Here is a 24,346-nt window from a genome sequence, read left to right as displayed (position 1 = left end):
GAGGAATGCTTGTGATTTTTGCACATTGATTTTATATCCTGAGACTTTGCTGAAGTTGCTTATCAGTTTCAGGAGTTTTTGGGCTGAGGCGATGGGGTCTTGTAGGTATACTATCATGTCGTCTGCAAATAGAGACAATTTGGCTTCCACTTTTTCTATTTGAATACCCTTTATTTCTTTTTCTTGCCTGATTGCTCTGGCTAGAACTTCCAGTACTATATTGAATAGGAGTGGTGAGAGAGGGCATCCTTGTCTAGTACCAGATTTCAAAGGGAATGCTTCCAGTTTTTGCCCATTCAGTATGATATTGGCTGTTGGTTTGTCATAAATAGCTTTTATTACTTTGAGATACGTTCCATCGATACCGAGTTTATTGAGGGTTTTTAGCATAAAGGGCTGTTGAATTTTGTCAAATGCCTTCTCTGCGTCAATTGAGATAATCATGTGGTTTTTGTTTTTGGTTCTGTTTATGTGGTGAATTACGTTGATAGACTTGCGTATGTTGAACCAGCCTTGCATCCCTGGGATGAATCCTACTTGATCATGATGAATAAGTTTTTTGATTTGCTGTTGCAATCGGCTTGCCAATATTTTATTGAAGATTTTTGCATCTATGTTCATCATGGATATTGGCCTGAAGTTTTCTTTTCTCGTTGGGTCTCTGCCGGGTTTTGGTATCAGGATGATGTTGGTCTCATAAAATGATTTGGGAAGGATTCCCTCTTTTTGGATTGTTTGAAATAGTTTTAGAAGGAATGGTACCAGCTCCTCCTTGTGTGTCTGGTAGAATTCGGCTGTGAACCCGTCTGGACCTGGGCTTTTTTTGTGAGGTAGGCTCTTAATTGCTGCCTCAACTTCAGACCTTGTTATTGGTCTATTCATAGTTTCAGCTTCCTCCTGGTTTAGGCTTGGGAGGACACAGGAGTCCAGGAATTTATCCATTTCTTCCAGGTTTACTAGTTTATGTGCATAGAGTTGTTTGTAATATTCTCTGATGATGGTTTGAATTTCTGTGGAATCTGTGGTGATTTCCCCTTTATCATTTTTTATTGCATCTATTTGGTTGTTCTCTCTTTTCTTTTTAATCAATCTGGCTAGTGGTCTGTCTATTTTATTGATCTTTTCAAAAAACCAGCTCTTGGATTTATTGATTTTTTGAAGGGTTTTTCGTGTCTCAATCTCCTTCAGCTCAGCTCTGATCTTAGTAATTTCTTGTCTTCTGCTGGGTTTTGAGTTTTTTTGATCTTGCTCCTCTAGCTCTTTCAATTTTGACGATAGGGTGTCAATTTTGGATCTCTCCATTCTCCTCATATGGGCACTTATTGCTATATACTTTCCTCTAGAGACTGCTTTAAATGTGTCCCAGAGGTTCTGGCACGTTGTGTCTTCATTCTCATTGGTTTCGAAGAACTTCTTTATTTCTGCCTTCATTTCGTTGTTTACCCAGTCAACATTCAAGAGCCAGTTGTTCAGTTTCCATGAAGCTGTGCGGTTCTGGGTCGGTTTCTGAATTCTGAGTTCTAACTTGATTGCACTATGGTCTGAGAGGCTGTTTGTTATGATTTCAGTTGTTTTGCATTTGTTGAGCAGTGCTTTACTTCCAATTATGTGGTCAATTTTAGAGTAGGTGTGATGTGGTGCTAAGAAGAATGTGTATTCTGTGGATTTGGGGTGGAGAGTTCTGTAAATGTCCACCAGGTTTGCTTGCTCCAGGTCTGAGTTCAAGCCCTGGGTATCCTTGTTGATTTTCTGTCTGGTTGATCTGTCTAGTATTGACAGTGGAGTGTTAAAGTCTCCCACTATTATTGTGTGGGAGTCTAAGTCCTTCTGTAAGTCATTAAGAACTTGCCTTATGTATCTGGGTGCTCCTGTGTTGGGTCCATATATGTTTAGGATCGTTAGCTCTTCTTGTTGTATCGATCCTTTTACCATTATGTAATGGCCTTCTTTGTCTCTTTTGATCTTTGTTGCTTTAAAGTCTATTTTATCAGAGATGAGAATTGCAACTCCTGCTTTTTTTTTGCTTTCCATTAGCTTGGTAAATCTTCCTCCATCCCTTTATTTTGAGCCTTTGTGTATCCTTGCATGTGAGATGGGTTTCCTGGATACAGCACACTGATGGGTTTTGGATTTTTATCCAATTTGCCAGTCTGTGTCTTTTGATTGGTGCATTTAGTCCATTTACATTTAGGGTTAATATTGTTATGTGTGAATTTGATACTGCCATTTTGATTCTAAGTGGCTGTTTTGCCTGTTAGTTGTTGTAAATTCTTCATTATGTTGAAGCTCTTTAGCATTCATTGTGATTTTGGAATGGCTGGTACTGATTGATCCTTTCTATGTGTAGTGCCTCTTTTAGGAGCTCTTGTAAAGCAGGCCTGGTGGTGACAAAATCTCTGAGTACTTGCTTGTTCGCAAAGGATTTTATTCTTCCTTCACTTCTGAAGCTCAGTTTGGCTGGATATGAAATTCTGGGTTGAAAGTTCTTTTCTTTAAGAATGTTGAATATTGGCCCCCACTCTCTTCTGGCTTGTAGTGTTTCTGCCGAGAGATCTGCTGTGAGTCTGATGGGCTTCCCTTTGTGGGTGACCCGACCTTTCTCTCTGGCTGCCCTTAGTATTCTCTCCTTTATTTCAACCCTGTTGAATCTGACGATTATGTGCCTTGGGGTTGCTCTTCTTGCGGAATATCTTTGTGGTGTTCTCTGTATTTCCTGCAATTGAGTGTTGGCTTGTCTTGCTAGGTGGGGGAAATTTTCCTGGATGATGTCCTGAAGAGTATTTTCCAGCTGGGATTCATTCTCTTCGTCCCCTTCTGGTACACCTATCAAACGTAGGTTAGGTCTTTTCACATAGTCCCACATTTCTTGGAGACTTTGTTCATTCCTTTTTGCGCTTTTTTCTCTGATCTTGGTTTCTCGTTTTATTTCATTGAGTTGGTCTTCGACTTCAGATATTCTTTCTTCTGCTTGGTCAATTCGGCTATTGAAACTTGTGTTTGCTTCGCGAAGTTCTCGTATTGTGTTTTTCAGCTCCTTTAATTCATTCATATTCCTCTCTAAGGTATCCATTCTTGTTATCATTTCCTCGAATCTTTTTTCAAATCTTTTTTCAAGGTTCTTAGTTTCTTTGCATTGATTTAATACATGATCTTTTAGCTCACAAAAGTTTCTCATTATCCATCTTCTGAAGTCTAATTCCGTCATTTCGTCACAGTCATTCTCCGTCCAGCTTTGTTCCCTTGCTGGTGAGGAGTTTTGGTCCTTTCTAGGAGGCGATGTGTTCTGGTTTCGGGTGTTTTCCTCCTTTTTGCGCTGGTTTCTTCCCATCTTTGTGGATTTGTCCGCTGGTCGTCTGCGTAGTTGCTGACTTTTCGTTTGGGTCTCTGAGTGGACACCCAGAATGTTGATGATGAAGTATTTCTGTTGCTTGGTTTTCCTTCTACCAGTCTAGCCCCTTCGCTGTACGACTGTTGAGGTCCGCTCCAGACCCTGCTGTCTGGGGTGCACCTCTAGTAGCCGTGGCACAGCGAGGGATGCTACCAGTTTCTTTTTCTGCTCTCTTTGTCCCAGGATGATGCCTGCCTAATGACAGTCTTTTGGATATAGAGGGGTCAGGGAGCTGCTTGAGGAGACAGTTTGTACTTTATAGGGGTTTAATTGCTGAGCTGTGCACTCTGTTGTTCATTCAGGGCTGTTAGGCTGCTATGTTTGATTCTGCTGCAACACAGCTCATTAAACAACCCTTTTTTTTTTCTCAAATGCTCTGTGTTGAGGGGTTTGGGCTTTATTTTTGGATGTCCGATCAGGTGTCCTGCCCAGCTCAAAGGCAGACTAGCCACTGTTTGGCTGCCGAGGCTCCGCCCTGCTGTTGTGTGATTCGCGCTGTTCCTGCCGGCTCTGCTGTGGTCTCCGCCACGCCCTGCGGCGGAGTCTCTTCGTTGTAGTGTGTTGCCTCAGCAACGGCAGGCTGCGTCAGCAGTGGGCGTGTATCTCAGTAGGGACGGGTTGCCTCGGCAACGGCTGGCTGCCTCAGCAGTGGGCGTGTATATCAGTTGGGGCAGGTTGCCTCCGTAGTGGTGGACGCCCCTCCCCCACAGAGCGTCTCGGACCGTCTGCCCGGGATAGTTTGAAATCGCGGTTTTGTTCGTCCCACTGGGTATCCCAAGCGATCTGTCCCTGCAATCCCCTGGGCTGGGCTACTGTGCAAGTCTCGTTCAGTCTCAAGTCCAGCCCTCTCAAGTCTCAGGTTGCCGGTTCAACAAGGCACCCGGACAAGCGCGCCCTGTGGGGATTGCTGGGTAGGGCCGGCCGCCGCCCCGGCGCCGGCTTCGCCAGGCAGACCTACTGCCTGGCGTCCCGTGTCTTTTTATACTTGGGAGTTTCCCCGTTCTGTGGGCAACAAAGATCAGTCTGGAAATGCAGCACTGACTCACCGTTTGCGAATTCAACGCGGGCTCCAATCCTGGGTTGTTCTCACAGCGCCATCTTGAGTCCCCTCCTCTTTTTTTTTTTTTTTTTTTAATATTTTATTGGATTTTAGGTTTTGGGGTACATGAGCAGAGCATGTCAGACAGTTGCGTAGGAACACACATGGCAGTGTGCTTTTCTTTCCTTCTCCCCTTCACCCACATTTGGCATCTCTCCCCAGGCTATCCCTCCCCACCTCCCCTTCCCACTGGCCCTCCCCTCTTCCCCCCAATAGACCCCAGTGTTTAGTACTCCCCTTTCTGTGTACGTGTGTTCTCATTTTTCATCACCCACGTATGAGTGAGAATATGCAGTGTTTCGTTTTCTGTTCTTGTGTCAGTTTGCTGAGGATGACGTTCTCCAGATTCATCCATGTCCCTACAAACGACACGAACTCATCATTTCTGATTGCTGCATAATATTCCATGGTGTATATGTGCCACATTTTTCCAATCCAGTCTATTATCAATGGGCATTTGGGTTGATTCCAGGTCTTTGCTATTGTAAACAGTGCTGCAATGAACATTCGTGTACATGTGTCCTTATAGTAGAACGATTTATAGTCTTTTGGATATATACCCAGTAATGGGATTGCTGGGTCAAATGGAATTTCTATTTCTAAGGCCTTGAGGAATCGCCACACTGTCTTCCACAATGGTTGAACTAATTTACACTCCCACCAACAGTGTAAAAGTGTTCCTTTTTCTCCACATCCTCTCCAGCATCTGTTGTCTCCAGATTTTTTAATGATCGCCATTCTAACTGGCGTGAGATGGTATCTCAATGTGGTTTTGATTTGCATCTCTCTGATGACCAGTGATGATGAGCATTTTTTCATATGATTGTTGGCCTCATATATGTCTTCTTTCGTAAAGTGTCTGTTCATATCCTTTGCCCACTTTTGAATGGGCTTGTTTGTTTTTTTCCTGTAAATCTTTTTGAGTTCTTTGTAAATTCTGGATATCAGCCCTTTGTCAGATAGGTAAACTGCAAAAATTTTTTCCCATTCTGTTGGTTGCCAATCCACTCTAGTGACTGTTTCTTTTGCTGTGCAGAAGCTGTGGAGTTTCATTAGGTCCCATTTGTCTATTTTGGCTTTTGTTGCCAATGCTTTTGGTGTGTTGTTCATGAAGTCCTTGCCTACTCCTATGTCCTGGATAGTTTTGCCTAGATTTCCTTCTAGGGTTTTTATGGTGCCAGGTCTTATGTTTAAGTCTTTAATCCATCTGGAGTTAATTTTAGTGTAAGGTGTCAGGAAGGGTTCCAGTTTCTGCTTTCTGCACATGGCTAGCCAGTTTTCCCAACACCATTTGTTAAACAGGGAATCCTTTCCCCCTTGCTTGTTTTTGTCAGGTTTATCAAAGATTGTATAGTTGTAGATATGTTTCGTTGCCTCCGGTGCCTCTGTTTTGTTCCATTGGTCTATATCTCTGTTTTGGTACCAGTACCATGCTGTTTTGATTACTGTAGCCTTGTAGTATAGTTTGAAATCCGGTAGTGTGATGCCCCCCGCTGTGTTCTTTTTGCTTAGAATTGACTTGGCTATGCGGGCTCTCTTTTGGTTCCATATGAAGTTCATGGTGGTTTTTTCCAGTTCTGTGAAGAAAGTCAATGGTAGCTTGATGGGGATAGCGTTGATTCTGTAAATTACTTTGGGCAGTATAGCCATTTTCACGATATTAATTCTTCCTAACCATGAACATGGAATGTTTCTCCATCTGTTTGTGTCCTCTCTGATTTCGTTGAGCAGTGGTTTGTAGTTCTCCTTGTAGAGGTCCCTTACGTTCCTTGTGAGTTGTATTCCAAGGTATTTTATTCTTTTTGTAGCAATTGTGAATGGCAGTTCGTTCTTGATTTGGCTTTCTTTAAGTCTGTTATTGGTGTAGACAAATGCTTATGATTTTTGCACATTGATTTTATATCCTGAGACTTTGCTGAAGTTGCTTATCAGTTTCAGGAGTTTTTGGGCTGAGGTGATGGGGTCTTCTACGTATACTATCAAACAACTCTATGCACATAAACTAGTAAACCTGGAAGAAATGGATAAATTCCTGGACTCCTGCATCCTCCCAAGCCTAAACCAGGAGGAAGCTGAAACTATGAATAGACCAATAACAAGGTCAGAAGTCGAGGCAGCAATTAAGAGCCTACCACACAAAAAAAGCCCAGGTCCAGACGGGTTCACAGCCGAATTCTACCAGTCACACAAAGAGGAGCTGGTACCATTCCTTCTAAAACTATTTCAAACAATCCAAAAAGAGGGAATACTTCCCAAATCATTTTACGAGACCAACATCATTCTGATACCAAAACCCGGCAGAGACCCAACAAGAAAAGAAAACTTCAGGCCAATATCCATGATGAACATAGATGCAAAAATCTTCAATAAAATATTGGCAAGCCGAATGCAACAGCAAATCAAAAAACTTATTCACCATGATCAAGTAGGATTCATCCCGGGGATGCAAGGCTGGTTCAACATACGCAAGTCTATCAGTGTAATTCACCACATAAACAGAACCAAAAACAAAAACCACATGATTATCTCAATTGACACAGAGAAGGCATTTGACAAAATTCAACAGCCCTTTATGCTCAAAACCCTCAATAAACTCAGTATCGATGGAACGTATCTCAAAGTAATAAAAGCTATTTATGACAAACCAACAGCCAATATCATACTGAATGGGCAAAAACTGGAAGCATTCCCTTTGAAATCTGGCACTAGATAAGGATGCCCTCTTTCACCACTCCTATTCAATATAGTTCTGGAAGTTCTAGCCAGAGCAATCAGGCAAGAAAAAGAAATAAAGGGTATTCAAATAGGAAAGGTGGAAGCCAAATTGTCTCTATTTGCAGATGACATGTTTTAATTTTCATTTGTCTTAAGATAATTTTTAAATTTTTCTTTTAATTTCTTCATTGCCCATTGGTTATTCAGGAGTATTATATTTGTGAAGTTCCTAAAATTCCTCCTGTTTTGAATTCTAGGGTTCACACTAATGTGGTTGAAAAGAAAGATATGATTTCAATATTCTTAAATTTTCTAAGGCTTGTTTTATGCTCTAACAAGTGATCTATCCTGAAGAATGTTCCATGTGTGCTTGAGAAGAATATGTATTCTGTTTCTGTTGAACTGAATGTTCCATATATGTCTGTTAGTTCCATTTGAGCTAGAGTGTTGTTCATGTCCAATATTTTACTACTACTTTTCTTTCTGTATTATCTGTCCATTGTTTAAAGTGAGGTATTCTCCAACTGCACTGGAAACAAGAAAAAAATAAAGTGGTATACTGAAGTCTCTTGCTATTACTGGATTGCAATTTATCTCTCCACAGATTCTTCAATGTCTGCTTCATATATTTAGGCATTCTGATGTCACATGTGTATATATTTATAATTGTTATATCCTCTTGAAAAATGGACCTCTTTATCATTGTATAATGTCCTGTCTCTTTTTTAAAGTTTTTGACTTAAAATCTCTATTGACTAAAACAATATTTACAACTGTTATATTCTCTTGATCAACTGACTCCTCTATCATTATTATAATGTTCTATTTTTTACAGTTTTGAATTAACATCTAAATTGTCTAAGAATAGCTACCCCTGCTATCTTTTGGTAGCCATTTATGTAAAATATCTTTTTGTTCCCTTTCACTTTCAGTCTATGTGTCCTTAAAAGTAAAGTTTAGTCTCTGGTAGACAGCACATAGTTGAGTCTTGGTTTTTGTTCATTCAGTCACTCTATGTTTTTTTTTTAAAGATAATTTACTCAATTTTATTCATGGCAATTATTGATAGGTAAAGACTACTGCCATTTCACTAATTGTTTCCTGGTGGTTTTGTTGATACTTTGTGGTATCTCTTGCTATCTTCCTTTGTGGTTTCATGGCCCCAGATTTTCATCAGTAATGACCTTGGCAAATTTGTCAATGAATTTCTCTGCTGCTTTGTGATCAGATGTTTTATCACCATAAATCTTTAAAAATTTAATACCTTTCATTTCTTTTTCAGTTTCTGCAACCAGCCTGTTAAATATTTGCAGTTTTCTTCAATTTTCAGTTCATTGTGCAAGATCTTTGCTTGTTTAATGACGAGCATACCATTAAGTGTCATAAATTCACTGCAACACTGATGGATCTACTCTTTCAATACATGATTGAGGTCTTCATATTTTAGCTTTATGTAGTGTTTTATTTTTAATCACTTTAAGCATAGAACTTCAATGGCTTGTCCTTCTGTTACTTCAGGTCATATATGGTAGTCATTCTAGCACTGTACTCTTTTGTAAGACATTTCACACTTACACTGCTGTCCAGTCTCTCCAATAGCATGACTTTCTGAGCTACAGATAAACATAAATGCTTCTTTTTTTTTCTTATCATTGTTCCCAATGGGGCATCTGCAGACCTTTTAGATATTTTCAGCAATATCTTTACACCACAGAGCAGAGAATAAACAATACAAAACAAAAACACACAATGAGCAATGAATATAAATTCTTGCCCCATGTGGGGCATTATAGTGACCTGCTGTTCATGCATCTAGCCTGCACACATGCCATTTTATTACGCTTCTTAGGTGTGCTTGTGTAGGGGAATCTGGATAAGAACAGAAAAAGTATATTGAAGTTGAATGGGAATGGGGATGGGAGGGTCTTTTTTCCCTTGAGGATGCTGAATAAACTGTGTGTTGTGTGCCTGCATTTTTATTGTAACCTGTCACATGAGGTCAGGTGTGGAATTTTCTACTTGTGATGTCATGTCAGCACTCACAAAAGTCTTAGACTTTGAGCATTTTGGTTTTCAGATTCAGGATGTGCAATTTGTACTGATCTCAGGGACATTAAAAGTATAATAGAAAAATGTTATGAACAATCCCATGCCTGTAAGCTTAATAACTTACATGAAAGTGATCAATTCCATGATAGACACAAATTACCAAAACTCATACAAGGAGAAATAAATAATTGGAAAAAATTTTTATGAAATAAATTCAATAAAATAATCAATAACATTCCAAAAATGAAAGCACCAGGCCCACTGGTGAATTCTAGTCAGTATTTAAGAAAAAATAACGTCAATTCTCTATGATCTCATTCAAAAAATACAAGCAGAAGAAACATCATTTAATTCAATTAAATAGGCTAGCATTACCCTAATACCAAAACCAGATTAAGACGTTACAAGAAGGTAAAGCTTACAAACCAATGTGATGTAAAAACCCTAAACAAAATATTAGCAAATTAAATCCAACAAAATATATAAGCAATTATACTCTATGATCAAGTGAGACTTATTCCATATATCCAAGCCTGGTTTAAAAATCAATTAATGTACTCCATCACAAAAGAGTCTAAAAACTAAAAATTTTTAATAATATAAAAATGCGTTAGAAGTATTTGACAAAATCCAATACCCATTCATGATAGAACCTCTCAGAAAACTAGAAATAGGGAGGAACTATCTCAAGTTCATCTATAAAAACTGTACAGTTATTATACGTAATCATAGGAAAATAGATGCTTTATCTCTAAGAACAAGAAAAAGGTAAGAAGTGCTCTCTCACTACTTCTGTTCAGCATCGTACTGGAAGTCCTAGCTAATGCAATGACACAAGAAAAGAAAGTGAAAAGTATAAAGACTGGGAAGGAAGAAATAAAACTGTCTTTTTCTGCAGATGACATGATTAGGGTTGAAAATAACATTGCAAACCAACCAACCAACCAACCAACCAAACAACTCCTGGAACTATTAATGATTAATGATTAAAGCAAGGCTGCAGGACATAAGATTATTTTAAGGTCAATTACCTTCCTATGTAGCAACAATGAACAATTTTGAGATTACATTAGTGCCAAAAAGAGAAATATTTAGGTATATATGCAATAAAATATGTACAAGATCTATATGAGGAAACCTATGTAACTCTGATGAAAGAAATCAAAGATGTAAGTAAATGGAGTCTTGGGTAAGACAACTCAGTATTGTTAAGATGCCAGTTCTTCCAATTTGATCTATACATGCAACACAATCCCTATAAAAATTCCAGCAAATTATTTTGTATTGACAAATTGATATTTAAAGCTTATGTAGAGAGGTGAAAGACCCCAAATAGTCAACTCAGTATATAAGGAGAACAATGTTGGAGGACTGACACCACCTAACTTCAAGACTTACTATACTACTGTGGTAATGAAGACAGCATTGTATCACAAAGGAATAGACAAATCAATCAATGGAAGAGAAGAAAGCCCAGAAACAGATCCACACAAATATTGTCAACTTATCTTTGACAAAGTAGCATAAGCAATGTAATGAACAAAGAATAGTTTTTTTTAAATAAATAGTGCTGGACAATTGGATATCCATATGAAAAAATGAATCTAGACAAAGACCTTGCATTTTTCACCAATTGTGAATCAAGATGGACTATAAGACTAAACAGCAAAACACAAAATTATAAAACTTCTTTAAAAAAAAAACAAGAGAAAATCTAGGTGACCTTAGGCTTGGTGATCAGTTGTTAGATGTAGCACCAAAAACGTAGTTTATGAAAGAAAAGAACAGGTAAGTTGGATCTCGTTAAAAGTAAAAACTTCTGTGCTACAAAAGGCACTGTTAAAAAGAATGAAAAGACAACTCATGAAACAGGTGAACATCATTGCAAAACACATATTAATAAAGGACTGGTATTCAAAATATACAAAGAGCCCTTTAAAATCAACAATAAGAAAATAAATAACTTAATTTAAAAAATGAGCAAGGCTGTAATCCCAGCATTTTGGGAGGCTGAGACAGGTGAACCACTTGAGGTCTGAAGTTCCAGACCAGCCTGGCCAACATGGTGAAACACTATCTCTACTAAAAATACAAAAATTATGGTGGTGCATATCTTTAGTCTCAGCTACTCAGGAGGCTGAGTCAGGAGTATCGCTTGAACCTGAAAGGTGGAGGTTACAATGAGCCAAGATCGCACCACTGCACTCCAGCTTGGGTGACAGAGCAATTCCGTCTCAAAAAAAAAAAAAAAAAAGTAAAAGATCTTAACAGACACTTAAGCAAAAAAAGCATATGGATGGCAAAAGCATATAAAAGGCTCAACATCACATGTCATCAGAGAATTGTAAGCTAAAACAACAATTATATGCTACCACATTACTATTAGAATGGCTAAAATCCAAAAACCTAAAAATATCAATTGCTGGTAAGGATGCTGTACAACTGAAACTCTCATTCATTGCTGGTGAGAATGTAAAATAGCACAACCACTATGAAAGACAGTTTGGCAGATTCTTTCAAATCGAATATAGTCTAGGTAATTAATAAAGAAAAGGAGGTTTAATAGACTCACAATTTCACATGGCTAGGGAGGCCTCATAATCATGGCTGAAGGTGAATGAAGAGCAAAGGCATGTCTTACAGGGTGGCAGAAAAGAAAGCCTATATAGGGGAATTGCCTTTTATAAAACCATTAGATCTTGCAAGGCTTATTCACTATCATGGAAAAAACTGCCCCCATGATTTAATTTCCTTCCACCTGGTCCCTTCCATGACACATGGGGATTATGGGAGTTACATTTCAAGATGAGATTTGAGTATGGACACAGCCAAAAAATATCACCATATGATCTAGCAATCATGCTCCAATGCTTTACCCAATAGAGTTCAATAACTATGTCCATAAAAAAACCTACACATGAATGTTTATATTAGTTTTATTCATAATTTCTCCAGACTGGAAACAACCAAGATGCCTTTCATTAGGTGAATATATAAACAAACCATTATGTATCTATACAATGAAAAAATATTTTTATACTTTAAGTTCTGGGGTACATGTACAGAATGTGCAGGTTTGTTACATAGGTACACAAGTGCCATAGTGATTTGCTGCACCTATCAATCTGTCATCTAAATTTGGTATTTCTCCTAATGCTGTCCCTCCACTAGCCCCCCAACCCTTGACAAGCCATGGTGTGTGATATTCTCCTCCCTGTGTCCATGTGTTCTCATTGTTTAACTCCCACTTAGGAGTGAGAACATGCAGTGTTTGGCTTTCTGTTCTTGTGTTACTTTGCTGATAATGATGGTTTCCAGCTTCATCCATGTCCCTGCAAAGGACATGAACTCATCCTTTTTTATAACTGCGTAGTATTCCATAGTGTATGTGTGGCACATTTTCTTTATTCAGTCTACCATCAGAGAATACTATAAACACCTCTATGTAAATAAACTAGAAAATCTAGAAAAGATGGATAAATTCCTGGACACATACACCTTCCCAAGACTAAACCAGGAAGAAGTCAAATCCCTGAATAGACCAATAATATGTTCTGAAGTTGAGGCAGTAATTAATAGCTTATCAGCCAAAAAAAAAGCCCAGGACCAGATGATTCACAGCTGAATTCTACCAGAGATACAAAGAGGAGCTGATACCATTCCTTCTGAAACTATTTCAAACAATAGAAAAAGAGAAACTCCTCCCTAACTCATTTCATGAGGCCAGCATCATCCTGATACCAAAACCAGGCAGAGACACAACAACAAAAAAGAAAATTTCAGGCCAATATCTCTGATGAACATTGATTTGAAAATCCTCAATAAAATACTGGCAAACTGAATCCAGTAGCACATCAAAAAGCTTATCTACCACAATCAAGCGAGCTACATCCCTGGAATGCAAGGCTGGTTCAACATATGCAAATAAATAAATGTAATCCATCACATATACAGAACCAATGACAAAACCACATGATTATCTCAATAGATGCAGAAAAGGCCTTTTATAGGCCAGGCGCCATGGCTCAAGCCTGTAATCCCAGCACTTTGGGAGGCTGAGGCAGGTGGATCACGAGGTCAAGAGATTGAGACCATCCAGGTCAACGTGGTGAAACCCCTTCTCTACTAAAAATATTTTAAAAATTAGCTGGGTGTTGTGGCGTGTGCCTGTAATCCCAGCTACTCTGGAGGCTGAGGCAGGAGAATTGCCTGAACCCAGGAGGCGGAGGTTGCGGTGAGCTGAGATCGCGTCATTGCACTCCAACCTGGGTAACAAGAGCGAAACTCCGTCTCAAAAAAAAAAAAAAAAAGGAAAGGCCTTTTATAAAATTAAACACCACTTCATGCTAAAAACTCTCAATAAACTAGGTATTGATGGAACGTATCTCAAAATAGTAAGAACTATTTATGGCAAACCCACAGCCAATATCATACTGAATGGGCAAAGCTGGAAGCATTCCCTTTGGAAACCAGCACAAGACAAGGATACCCTCTCTCACCACTCCTATTCAACATAGTATTGGAAGTTCTGGCCAGGGAAATCAGGCAAGAGAAAGAAATAAAGGGTATTCAAACAGGAAGAAACGAACTGTATGCTTTTCAAAACCATCTTTAATTGAGAAAGAACTAACAGGGTGGCAACTAATTGAGTGAGAACTCACTCATTACCATGAGAAAGGCACCAAGTTCATCATGCAGGATCTGCCCCCATAACCCCAACACCTCCACTGGGCTCCACCTTCTAACACCACCACATTAGGGATTCAATTTCAACATGAGGTTTGGAGGGGCCAAACATCCAAGCTACAGCAGTGTCCAAACTAGACCTAATCAGACCTGAATTCAGTTATGCTAGATACAATTTATAATAGTGATAAATAGAAGCACTGCTATAGGAGGACTTACCAGATAGTGTGTGGTCTATAAAACTTATTAGGTTTTATGGAAAACTGCTGAGAAAACATACTAGGCAGGAATCGAGAAAAATTAAAGGACTATGATAAGTCTCTTCAAGTATTTCAAGAGGCACTTTACAGAATCCTGTGTTCCTTCAGAGGGTAACATATTCCAGCTCAGAATGGGACTTATTAGAATTGTACAGTAGGATGCTGATGCCTTACAAAAAAATAAGATGTTCTCATTATGTTAATGTATCCCTGCTTAGTACTGAAGGGTAGATAAAATTACCTTTACATAATTTTTCAAAGAAGACACATAGTTAAAAACAAGCTATCATCATTTTTCATCTTAATTCTGCTTAGATGGGGGCACTCAGTCACAAAAGAATAGTGCCATCTGCATAAGGGTCAATTCTAGCCAAAATAATTTTTGAGGAGCTCAGCACACTCTCACTAGCCAGTTTCTCCACAATGAGAAATTATACCCCACTACATCAACATGAATAAATTTTTACACTAAAAATGTATAGGCTGGTGCAAAACTTATTTTGCAATAATAATAGCAAATAACTGTTCTTACAGAGGGCCAATATTTTTCAATTTTGTTAATTACCCCAACTCCCTTAGAAACCATAAATCAAGTCTTATTAAATACACAGTTTTATTTTACATTATATACAGCTTAGGGATAGGCACTGATGTTGAATTCAGATATGAGGTCTAAATAAATTCATATTATGAGACTATTACTAATGCACAGTGCTTGCTACACAGCTGTTTGTAAATAGCTACTTGGTTAATTGAAATGCTAATATAGTACATGCCTATTAAAAGCTAATATAGTAAATGCTAATATAGTACATGCATGTACCATTATGCCTATTATAAGCATATGCTTTGTTTTACTTGGAACTGCATAGTGATGCATTGAGATACCTCAGGCCCTGTTTGTCTTCCTTCTATAAATGAGTGACTATTATGTGCTGGGTGCTTTGCTGGGGCTAGAGATGAGTATTGATCAAACACATGTTTTAAATTATTACAAATGCTATAAAGCAAAGGAGGTGACATTTGAGTTGAGATTTAAAGATAAAAATAGGTATTAAATTGAAGGATGGTGGAAGAAAACTTTTCAGACACAGGGAAGGACATGTACAAAGGCCTATAGCAAGAGAAAAGAGAGCTGAGGAGCTAAATAAATCCCAATTAGGCAGTGTTCAGAGACCATCAAAAAAATGTGGTTGGCATCAGATCACATAGAATCTTCCTGAAATATAGAATATTTTGGTCTTTATCATAGAGCAAATAAGAAACTGCTAAAAGGTTTTAAAGAAAGGGTAGAATATTTGCCTTTTAAAAAATTGCTCTGGCTAGGAGCTAGTTTGTATAGCTACAAGTGATCACATTCTCTAATAAGACACTAGATCTCTAACTGCTAAGCCTCACCTCTCCCTTCTCTAAGTTGGAGAGCTTTGGAATTGTAAGAGAATATGGAGCTATACTGAGGTGCAAACCCAGGAAATATAACAAAGTTCAGGAACTTATTTTTTTAGTTATTTGGGCCAGACATACTACTTAGAAGATTTTGTTGTTTTCTATCAAGGATTTTGACTCACTAAATTATGAAAATATTACTGTTTGTTCTACAAGATGGGATTTCTCTTGGACCTGGTTTGGTGTCATCTCATTTAGAATCAAATTGTCTGTTTGTTGTATTTATCTTCACAACTTCAATTCAAGGGTCTATAATCTCTGTCCCCAAGTGTTCCTATGATTTTTACTAAATATAAAAGATACTTAAAAATTTATTTGTATAAATTCAGTGAGTACATGTGCAGTTTTGCTACGTAGATATATTGTGTAGTGGTGAAGTCTGGGCTTTTAGTGTACCCATCACCCAAACAGTGAACACTACACCCAGTAGGTAACTTTTCAACCCTCACCCACCTCCCAACATCCCCCATTTTGGAGTTCCCAGTGTCTATTACTCTCCTTCGCATTAAAAGATACTTTTCAGTCATCTTATTTGACCTGAGACCAATTCTTTCTGGAAATGCCTTTTTTCCCTGCTTTCCATGACAATACAATTCTGGTTTCTGCTTATTTTCCTTGATGCTTCTCAATCTTCTTTAGGGACTTCTTGTCTTCTACTTAACCTTTAACTGGTATCTTCTCATTCTACCTACTCTCTCTTGATTTCAACCCACACTGATGGTATATTAGTCTGTTATCACATTACTATAAAGAACTACTGGAGACTGGGTAATTTATAAGAAAAGGGGTTTAATTGATTCACAGTCCTGCAGGCTGTGCAGGAAGCATGGCTGGGGAGGCCTCAGAAAACTTACAAGCATGGTGAAAGGCAAAGGGGAAGCAGGAACATCTTCACATGGCAGAGTAGCAGAGAGAGCACAAGGGGAGATGATGCACACTCTAAACATATCATGAGAACTTGCTTTCACGAGAACAGCAAGGGGGAAATCTGCCCCCATGATCCAATCACCTTCCACCAGGCCTCTCCTGCAAAACTGGGGATCACTATTCAACATGAGATTCTGGGAAGGACACAAATCCAAGCCATATCAAGTGGCTTCACTTGATCATCTATATAACTAATGACCTTTAACTCTGAAGTATTTCTCTCCAACTCATATTTCTATGCTGAGCAATTGATTTTCATAACCAACTCATAAACATCTCCATGTCACCAGTCTTCAAATATCTACAATTAAATGTCTAAAGCTGAACTCATGATCTCATTTTTGTACCCCTCTGCAAATTGGCCCTTTCTATTCCTTTCCTTAGGCATCACCATCTACTCAGTTGTTCATGCATGAAAACTGTACGTCCTCCTTAATATTTATCTCTCATCTCACACTCTATTCAATTATGCTGTTTTAAACATAAATCTCCTTTGCATCTTTCAATTTCTTTCCATCCTCATTTTAGTCCATTTTCTGTTGCTATAACAGAATACCATATGCTAGGCAGTTTACAAACAATAAAAGATTATTTGGTTCTGGAAGCTGGAAAGCCCAAGAGCATGGCATTGGTATCTGGTGAGGGTTATCCCATGGTGTAAAGTGGAAGGTGGAAGGACACACAAGAGAGAGAAAATGGGGGCTGACCTTAGCCTTTTATTAAGAGCCCACTCCTAACATAATTAATCCTCTTCTATGATAATGGAATTAATCCATTCATGAAGGTTAATGAATCCAGCCATGAGGCAGAGCCCTCATAGCTGGATAACCTATTAATGGCCCCACCTCTTAATACTGTTAAAGTGGCAATAATTTTTAATAAACCTTTGGGGGACACATTCAAACCATAGCAAGCTCCATCACCACTATCTTAATTTAGAGTGACTGCCATTTTTCTTTCAAGTGTATTACCACATGATATGGTTTGCATCTGTGTCCCTGCCCAAATCCATGTCAAACTGTAATCCCCAGTGTTGCAACTGTGGTCTGGTGGGAGGTGATTAGATCATGGGGTTGTTCTCATGAATGGTTTAGTACCATCCGCTTGGTACCGTTCTTGTGATAGTGAGTTCTCACCAGATCTGGTTGTTTAAAAGTATGTAACACCACCCTGCACTCTCTCTCTTCCTCCTGCTCTGGCCATGTGATGTGTCTGCTCCCCCTTTACCTTCTCCATGACTGGAAGCTTCCTCTGGCCTCCCCAGAAGCAGATGCCACTATCCTTCCTACATAGCTTGCAGAACTGTGAGCCAATTAAACCTCCTTTCTTTATAAATTACACTCTCAGGTCCCTTTATAGCAATGCAAGAATGGAATAACATAGCACGATAGTCTTTCAATTGTTTCTTGTTTTGAGTGAGTTTTCTAAAGCACAAATATGAATGTATCATTCCCTGGGTTAAATGCGTCCCATAGATTTTCATACATTTTTATTTTTATTTTTTTATTTCTGCCTTCATTTCACTGTTTATGCATCATTCAGGAGCAAGTTGTTCAGTTTCCATGTAATTGTAATGTTTGAGTGTTTTTCTTAATCCTGATTTTTAATTTGATTGTTCTGTGGCCTGAGAGACTGTTTTTTTATGATTTCCATTCTTTTGCATTTGTTGAGGAGTGATTTACTTCCAATTATGTGGTCAATTTTAGAGTAAGTGTGATGTGGTGCTGAGAAGAATGTGTATTCTGCGGATTTGGGGTGGAGAGTTCTGTAGATGTCTATTAGGTCCACTTGGTCCAGATCTGCATTCAAGTCCTGGATATCCTTGTTAACTTTCTGTTTCATTGATCTGTCCAATATTGACGTGGAGTGTTAAAGTCTCCCAGTATTATTGTGAAGGAGTCTAAGTCTCTTTGTAGGTCATGAGGAACTTGCTTTATGTATCTGGGTGCTCCTGCATTGGGTGCATATGTATTTAGGATAGTTAGCTCTTCTTGTTGCATTGATCCTTTTACCATTATGTAATGCCTTTCTTTGTCTCTTTTGATCTTTGTTGGTTTTAAAGTCCATTTTTTCAGAGACTAGAATTGCTACCCCTGCTTTTTTTTATTCTCCATTTGCTTGGTAAATCTTCTTCTATCCCTGTATTTTGAGTCTGTGTGAGTCTTTGTATGTGAGGTGGGTGCCCTGAATACAGCACACTGATGGGTCTTGACTTTTTGTCCAGTTTGCCAGTCTGTGTTTTTTGATTGGGGGTTTTAGGCCATTTACACTCAACATTACTATTGTTACGTTTGAATTTGATCCTGTCATTTTGTTACTGGCTGGTTGTTTTGTCCGTTAACTGATGTAGTTTCTTCATTGCATTGTTGTTCTTTACCATTTGGTATGTTTTTGCAGTGGCTGGTACTGGTTGTTCCTTTCCATGTTTAGTACTTCCTTCAGGAGCTCTTGCAAGGCAGGTCTTATAGCAACAAACTCTCTCAACAATTGCTTGTCCATCAAGGATTTTATTTTTCCTTCATTTGTGAAGCTTAGTTTGGCCAGATATGATATTCTGCATTGAAAGTTCTTTTCTTTAGGGATGCTGAATATTGGTCCCATCTCCCTTCTAGCTTGTAGGGTTTCTGCTGCAAGATCCACTGTGAGCCCAATGGGCTTTCCTTTGTGGGTGATTTGACCTTTCTCTCTGGCTGCCCTTGGGATTTTTTCCTTCCTTTCAACCCTGGTGAATCTGACAATTATGTGCTTTGGGGTTGCTCTTCTTGAGGAGTATCTTTGTGGTGTTCTTTGTATTTCCTAGATTTGAATATTGGCCTACCTTGTTAGTTTGGGAAAGTTCTCTTGGATAATATCCTGAAGGATGTTTTCCAACTTGGATTCATTCTCCCCGTCACATTCAGGTATGCCAATGAAGCATAGATTAGGTCTTTTCACATAATCCCATAGTTCTTGGAGGCATTGTTCATTTCTTTTCACTCATTTTTCTCTAATCTTGGCTTTTCATTTTATTTCATTGATTTGATCTTCAATCTCTGATACCCTTTCTTCTGCTTGATCAATTTGGCTGTTGAAATTTATGTATGTCTCACGAAGTTCTCATGTTATGTTTTTCAGCTCCATCAAGTCATTTATGTTCTTTTCTAAACTGGTTATTCTACTTTGCATTTCATCCAACCTTTTTTCAAGGTTCTTAGTTTCTTTGCATTGAGTTAGAACATGGTCTTTTAACTCAGATAAATTTGTTATTACACACCTTCTCAAGCCTGTTTCTGTCAATTCGTCAAACTTATTAAACTTATTCTCTGTCATGTTTTGTCCCCTTGATGGTGAGGAGTTGTGATCCCTGGGAGAAGAAGAGGTGTTCTGGTGTTTGATGGTTTCATCCTTTTTGCGCTGGTTTCTTCCCATCTTTGTGGATTTATCTATCTTTGATCTTTGACTTTGGTGATTTCGGGAGGAATCTCTGAGTGGACATCCTTTCTGTTCAGTTTGGAGCTAGATCTTTTTTGGCCTGTAGAGGTGCTGCTGGTCTGCCTAGGATTCAGTCAGGCTGCTAGGTTGGGCTGTCTTCCTCTGGAGTTTGTTTACGCAGGTGTTAGCCCCATCTTCCCAATGGCATCTCTCCTTCCCCAAGCTCGAACTTCCCGGTTAAGGTCAAACTGTCTCATTCACTGCAAAGCCCTCTAGCCTGCGGGCTTCAGTTTCAGTTTTGTGGGGGTGGGGCCTGCCAGGCTCTATGGCCTGTTTCCCTACTTTCAACTCTGCCTCTTTCTGTGGAAAAGGTAGTTCTGTCTCACTGGTGTTAGTCCAAACTTCCATCCAGGTTCATGCTGACAACTTACGGCACCAGGTGGGAGCAATTGCTCAGATTTGCATTGAAAACCCACAGCACCCCCTCAGCCTGGTGGGGCTCTCGTGGACTGTGGGTTGCAGGAGGGACGAGGGAAGCCATGGATCTGAATCAGAGTATGGAAGGCATGAAGTCCCTGACCCTGTAAGCCAGCTGCACGTTCCAGGTGGGGATGTGCCCCGTACTGTCTCAGTTCATCCCTCCCTGGGCTGCTCTTGCCCTGCTTCAGCTTCAGCTTGCCTTCTCTGGGCTATTGTCAGTGTCCTACCAGTTCCACTGAAATGAATCCGGCACCTCACTTGGAATTGTGAAGTCCACTAGCCCTGTGCATCTCATTTGCTGGGAGCTGCATTCCGATGTTGCCTCCTCTTGGCCATCTTGGTGCCCTCTGTTAAACCTCATTTACAAAGCTTTTCATGCCTCTCTTTATAGCTCATTTCTCATCATTCACCTCTTTACCTCTATATTCCAGTCAGGATGAATAACCTTCAAGTTTCCTAGAACACCGACACTATCTCCCTTTACTTAACTAGCTCCTACAGATCCTTTGGATCTCAGCTTGGATAGGAAAGTCTCCAAGAAATCTGACCTAGTATCCAGCTTAGGTCATTCCCTCATGCTCTCCCATAGTACTCAGACATTTCAAATGGATAAGGAGTAAACCCCATGAGAAACTGTCTTTTCACCATTTAATCTCTATCTATTACCTGGAAAAGGGTTTAATAAATATTGTGAAATGGATACATTAATAATTTGTTCCTTAAGCCTGTTTTATGTGGTTCTTAAGTTTTTATGTTTTAATGGATGGTGAGAATCTGTAATTTGCATATGTACTGCAGAATATAAGGTCTGGATATTTAGGACTAGTCTATAGTTAATCAATGTGGATTACAGACTAATTGCTTTGTGTACACTAAAGAGTAATTTAAAAACATCCCGAGATTTAAAAAGGAAATGAAAGAAAAGTAAGCAAAACTAACTTCATGAATTACTGTATCCTGGAAGGGAATGTTACATTGATTCTCATTACTATAACATCATTATGGATTTCAGCAGTTTTCCTGGAATGCTAAAAAGAAGTGCTACTGGAAGATCCCTGGTAATTGAGTAAACATTTGCTTGTGGTAAAATAATTGCTAAAAGGGGCACTCATTCAATAAACATTTATTGAGCAACTACACACACACAATGCACACACACATATGTATATATATGTTTATATACTATATTGTCACATAGTATATGACAAGTACATAGTAAATGCATGGGAATACAACAGTATACAAAGAAGATAAAAATTTCTAATTGTATAGAGGCTTTACTCACCATTTTATCTTCAGCACTTCAAAGAATACTTAATAAATATTTGTGAATTAACCAATGTTTCTTAAGACCTGCTCACAATCTATATCTCCTTAAGTCTTGATGGCCTTCAATTGTAGATGTGCTATTGCATAGCAGATCCCATAGATAAGGAAGAAAGGCTGTGATTCTCCTGAAGGTAACTTCTACTTCCCTTTATATTTCTTATTTTAAAATTACTTCACCATAATTTATCATAATTGCCAAAATGTTAGCTTGTGAAATCTGAAGCAGGTATCTTTACAGAGAATAGAAAAAAATAATCTTTTATCGTAATTTTGTTGATGATTTTGCCTACAGTAATGAGAGAACTGTTATTCATTTACACCAAGATGATCCCTAATTTAAGCAAATTACGCATGTGCTGTATGTACCTTATTTTAAAAAATCAACTTATTTATTTCATTATATTTTTCAATGGTTTTTCTGTACAATATGTGAAAATTGAAAAGTTGAATAAAGTCAACTGAAGGTTCTATCAGATTGCTTTATCTACATGTTTTAGGGATTATAAAGATAAAATTAAGGTTATAGTTTCTTTGAGAGCTAAAGTACTTAGCAAAACATTCATTGAAGTTTCTTCTTTGCAGTTTGATAATGCTAAAACTTGCCTTATTTCACATTTATAAGCAACAGAATTCTTTCAACAAACATAGCTAATGATCAGGATGAATGTCATGTACTTTTGTTTTTATCATCAGGAAATATTGTTTACTTTGCTGTAATATTTATGTAAGTCATTTGATTACATGCCTTTTTTAATTAGCTTGAAGGAAGCAATCACTGGCGAGAAAGTGGAAATCAATTCTGATCCGATATTGATAGCTACTGTGCTGTAAACTGTGTGTCCTTTCTAATTAAATGTAAACATGTTCAGTTCTAAAGTCCAGCAGCAATGACAACAGTCACTAGGAAAGATTGCCTAAGTACTGCTCAACTGATTTGCCTGGCCTTTATTTCTTTTAAAGTTGTGCTTGTGCAATCATTGGTGGGGTAAATATTGGTTGTAACTGACTTTTTTTTTAGGTCATCTTCAGAGAAAAGATTTGACAAGAATGTAGAGTGCTCTGTAATGCCTAAAGTTACTTATTAACTATGTCCTTCTGATAGCTAATCAATGGCATTGCATAGAGTGAAATTTGGTGCACTAAACTGCCCCCCTGTCCAAAGCCAAGTCTTGGTAAATATTTAATGGCTGTAAAGGTGTTTTGCTAGTTATCAAACTGATATGTTAAAGGACTCTTAAAAGCAACTTTATCTTTCCTTCTCTTCCATAAATAATTTGCTCAGCAATATACTGTGTAGGCGTAAAAGTATTTGGATATTTCATTTTATTATCTTCCTCAGAAAAAGAAGAAATAAGAATTAATATAAAATCATGTTCACATTAATCAAGTACTTTGTCACTTAAACATAAGAGAGAAAAATAACAACCACCAAACTTCACTCTTGGTAAAATGCCAACTTGAAAAGCATAAAACCCAACCTCTTTCACTTTACTAAACACTACACTAGACTTGTTCGAAACCTGTTATACAGCTGTCATAAGGAAATGTTATAAACTTTCTGTTGCAACACACTCTGAAAAACCAGAAGACATTTAGATTTTTGCTTTTTATTCAACACAGTACAGGTTGGGTTTTACATGTTTACTTTTTAACTTATCTATTGAGTTTAAAGCCCCCTTGTTTTACCTTTAACTCCTAGGTAGGCAGATAAACTAGCAGTTTCATTCTTTAAATAAAAACAAATCTCCCAAGATGTAAGTTTTATTAGAATACTTGATAATTGCTTAGGTCTTGTCTAGAAAAGAGACTGATTTCTTTAAATTTACACTTATTTCATGCTTACAGATTGTGAAGGAAGTTAGTAATACATTTGTTTTTTATTCTGGAAGGAGAAATAGTTTAAATGTATTTCAGTCTAAAATTTAAGACACTTACTAAAGACTGACTGACTTATGAGGTGGGAATTTTAAGAGCCTAATTGCAGAAAGTCACAAATTACATTCCTAAGTGTGAAATAAGAACTGGCGACTGAAAGCACTACACTGAATTAATGACAATATCAAGATGCATCCAACATCAAAAGGGTTAAATTTTAAAAATAAAATTTAAAAATAAAAAAGGGTTAAAATTTAAAAATAAAAAAATACTATTAGAGTAAAATCATTAAAGTTTAATTTCCAGAATGAAAAAATATTACAAATTTGCTAGATTTGAGGCGTAATGGTGCATTTCTCAACACTAGGAAGACCTGCCTATTTTACCTTGTGGTGGGCTGAAATGAATATTTACATATCTTTTTGCCTGACATAGCTGGTTTATGGAAGAGAAATAGCTTTCTATTATTAGTGACATATTAAGTAAGTTTTAAGTGTTATTGATGGTCCAAGTGCAATGATGGGAAGTTTTCTAAATTGTTCCTAAAATCCTGTCTAAAGATGATTTCAATATTGTATCACTTTAAAAGAGTAAGGCACCATGTTCCACCACGTTCCATCTTCAAGGAGTTTCATTTTATATATTGCTAACCATAATATGGCAAAGTTCGAAAATGCAGCA

General features: G+C 38.1%; 1 protein-coding gene across 18 annotated transcripts in view; it reads right to left on the bottom strand.

Moving 5' to 3' along the window:
- The window catches only part of MIPOL1 (mirror-image polydactyly 1), a 413,275-nt gene that overhangs the window by 110,066 nt on the left and 278,863 nt on the right, over window positions 1-24,346 (bottom strand). The gene's annotated exons all lie outside the window — the stretch shown is intronic.

The sequence above is a fragment of the Callithrix jacchus genome, chromosome 8 (genome assembly GCF_049354715.1).
Source record: "Callithrix jacchus isolate 240 chromosome 8, calJac240_pri, whole genome shotgun sequence".
Classification (NCBI taxonomy): Eukaryota; Metazoa; Chordata; class Mammalia; order Primates; family Cebidae; genus Callithrix; species Callithrix jacchus.
Note: the sequence above shows the minus strand (reverse complement) of the source record. Positions and strands in the feature narration are given on the sequence as shown.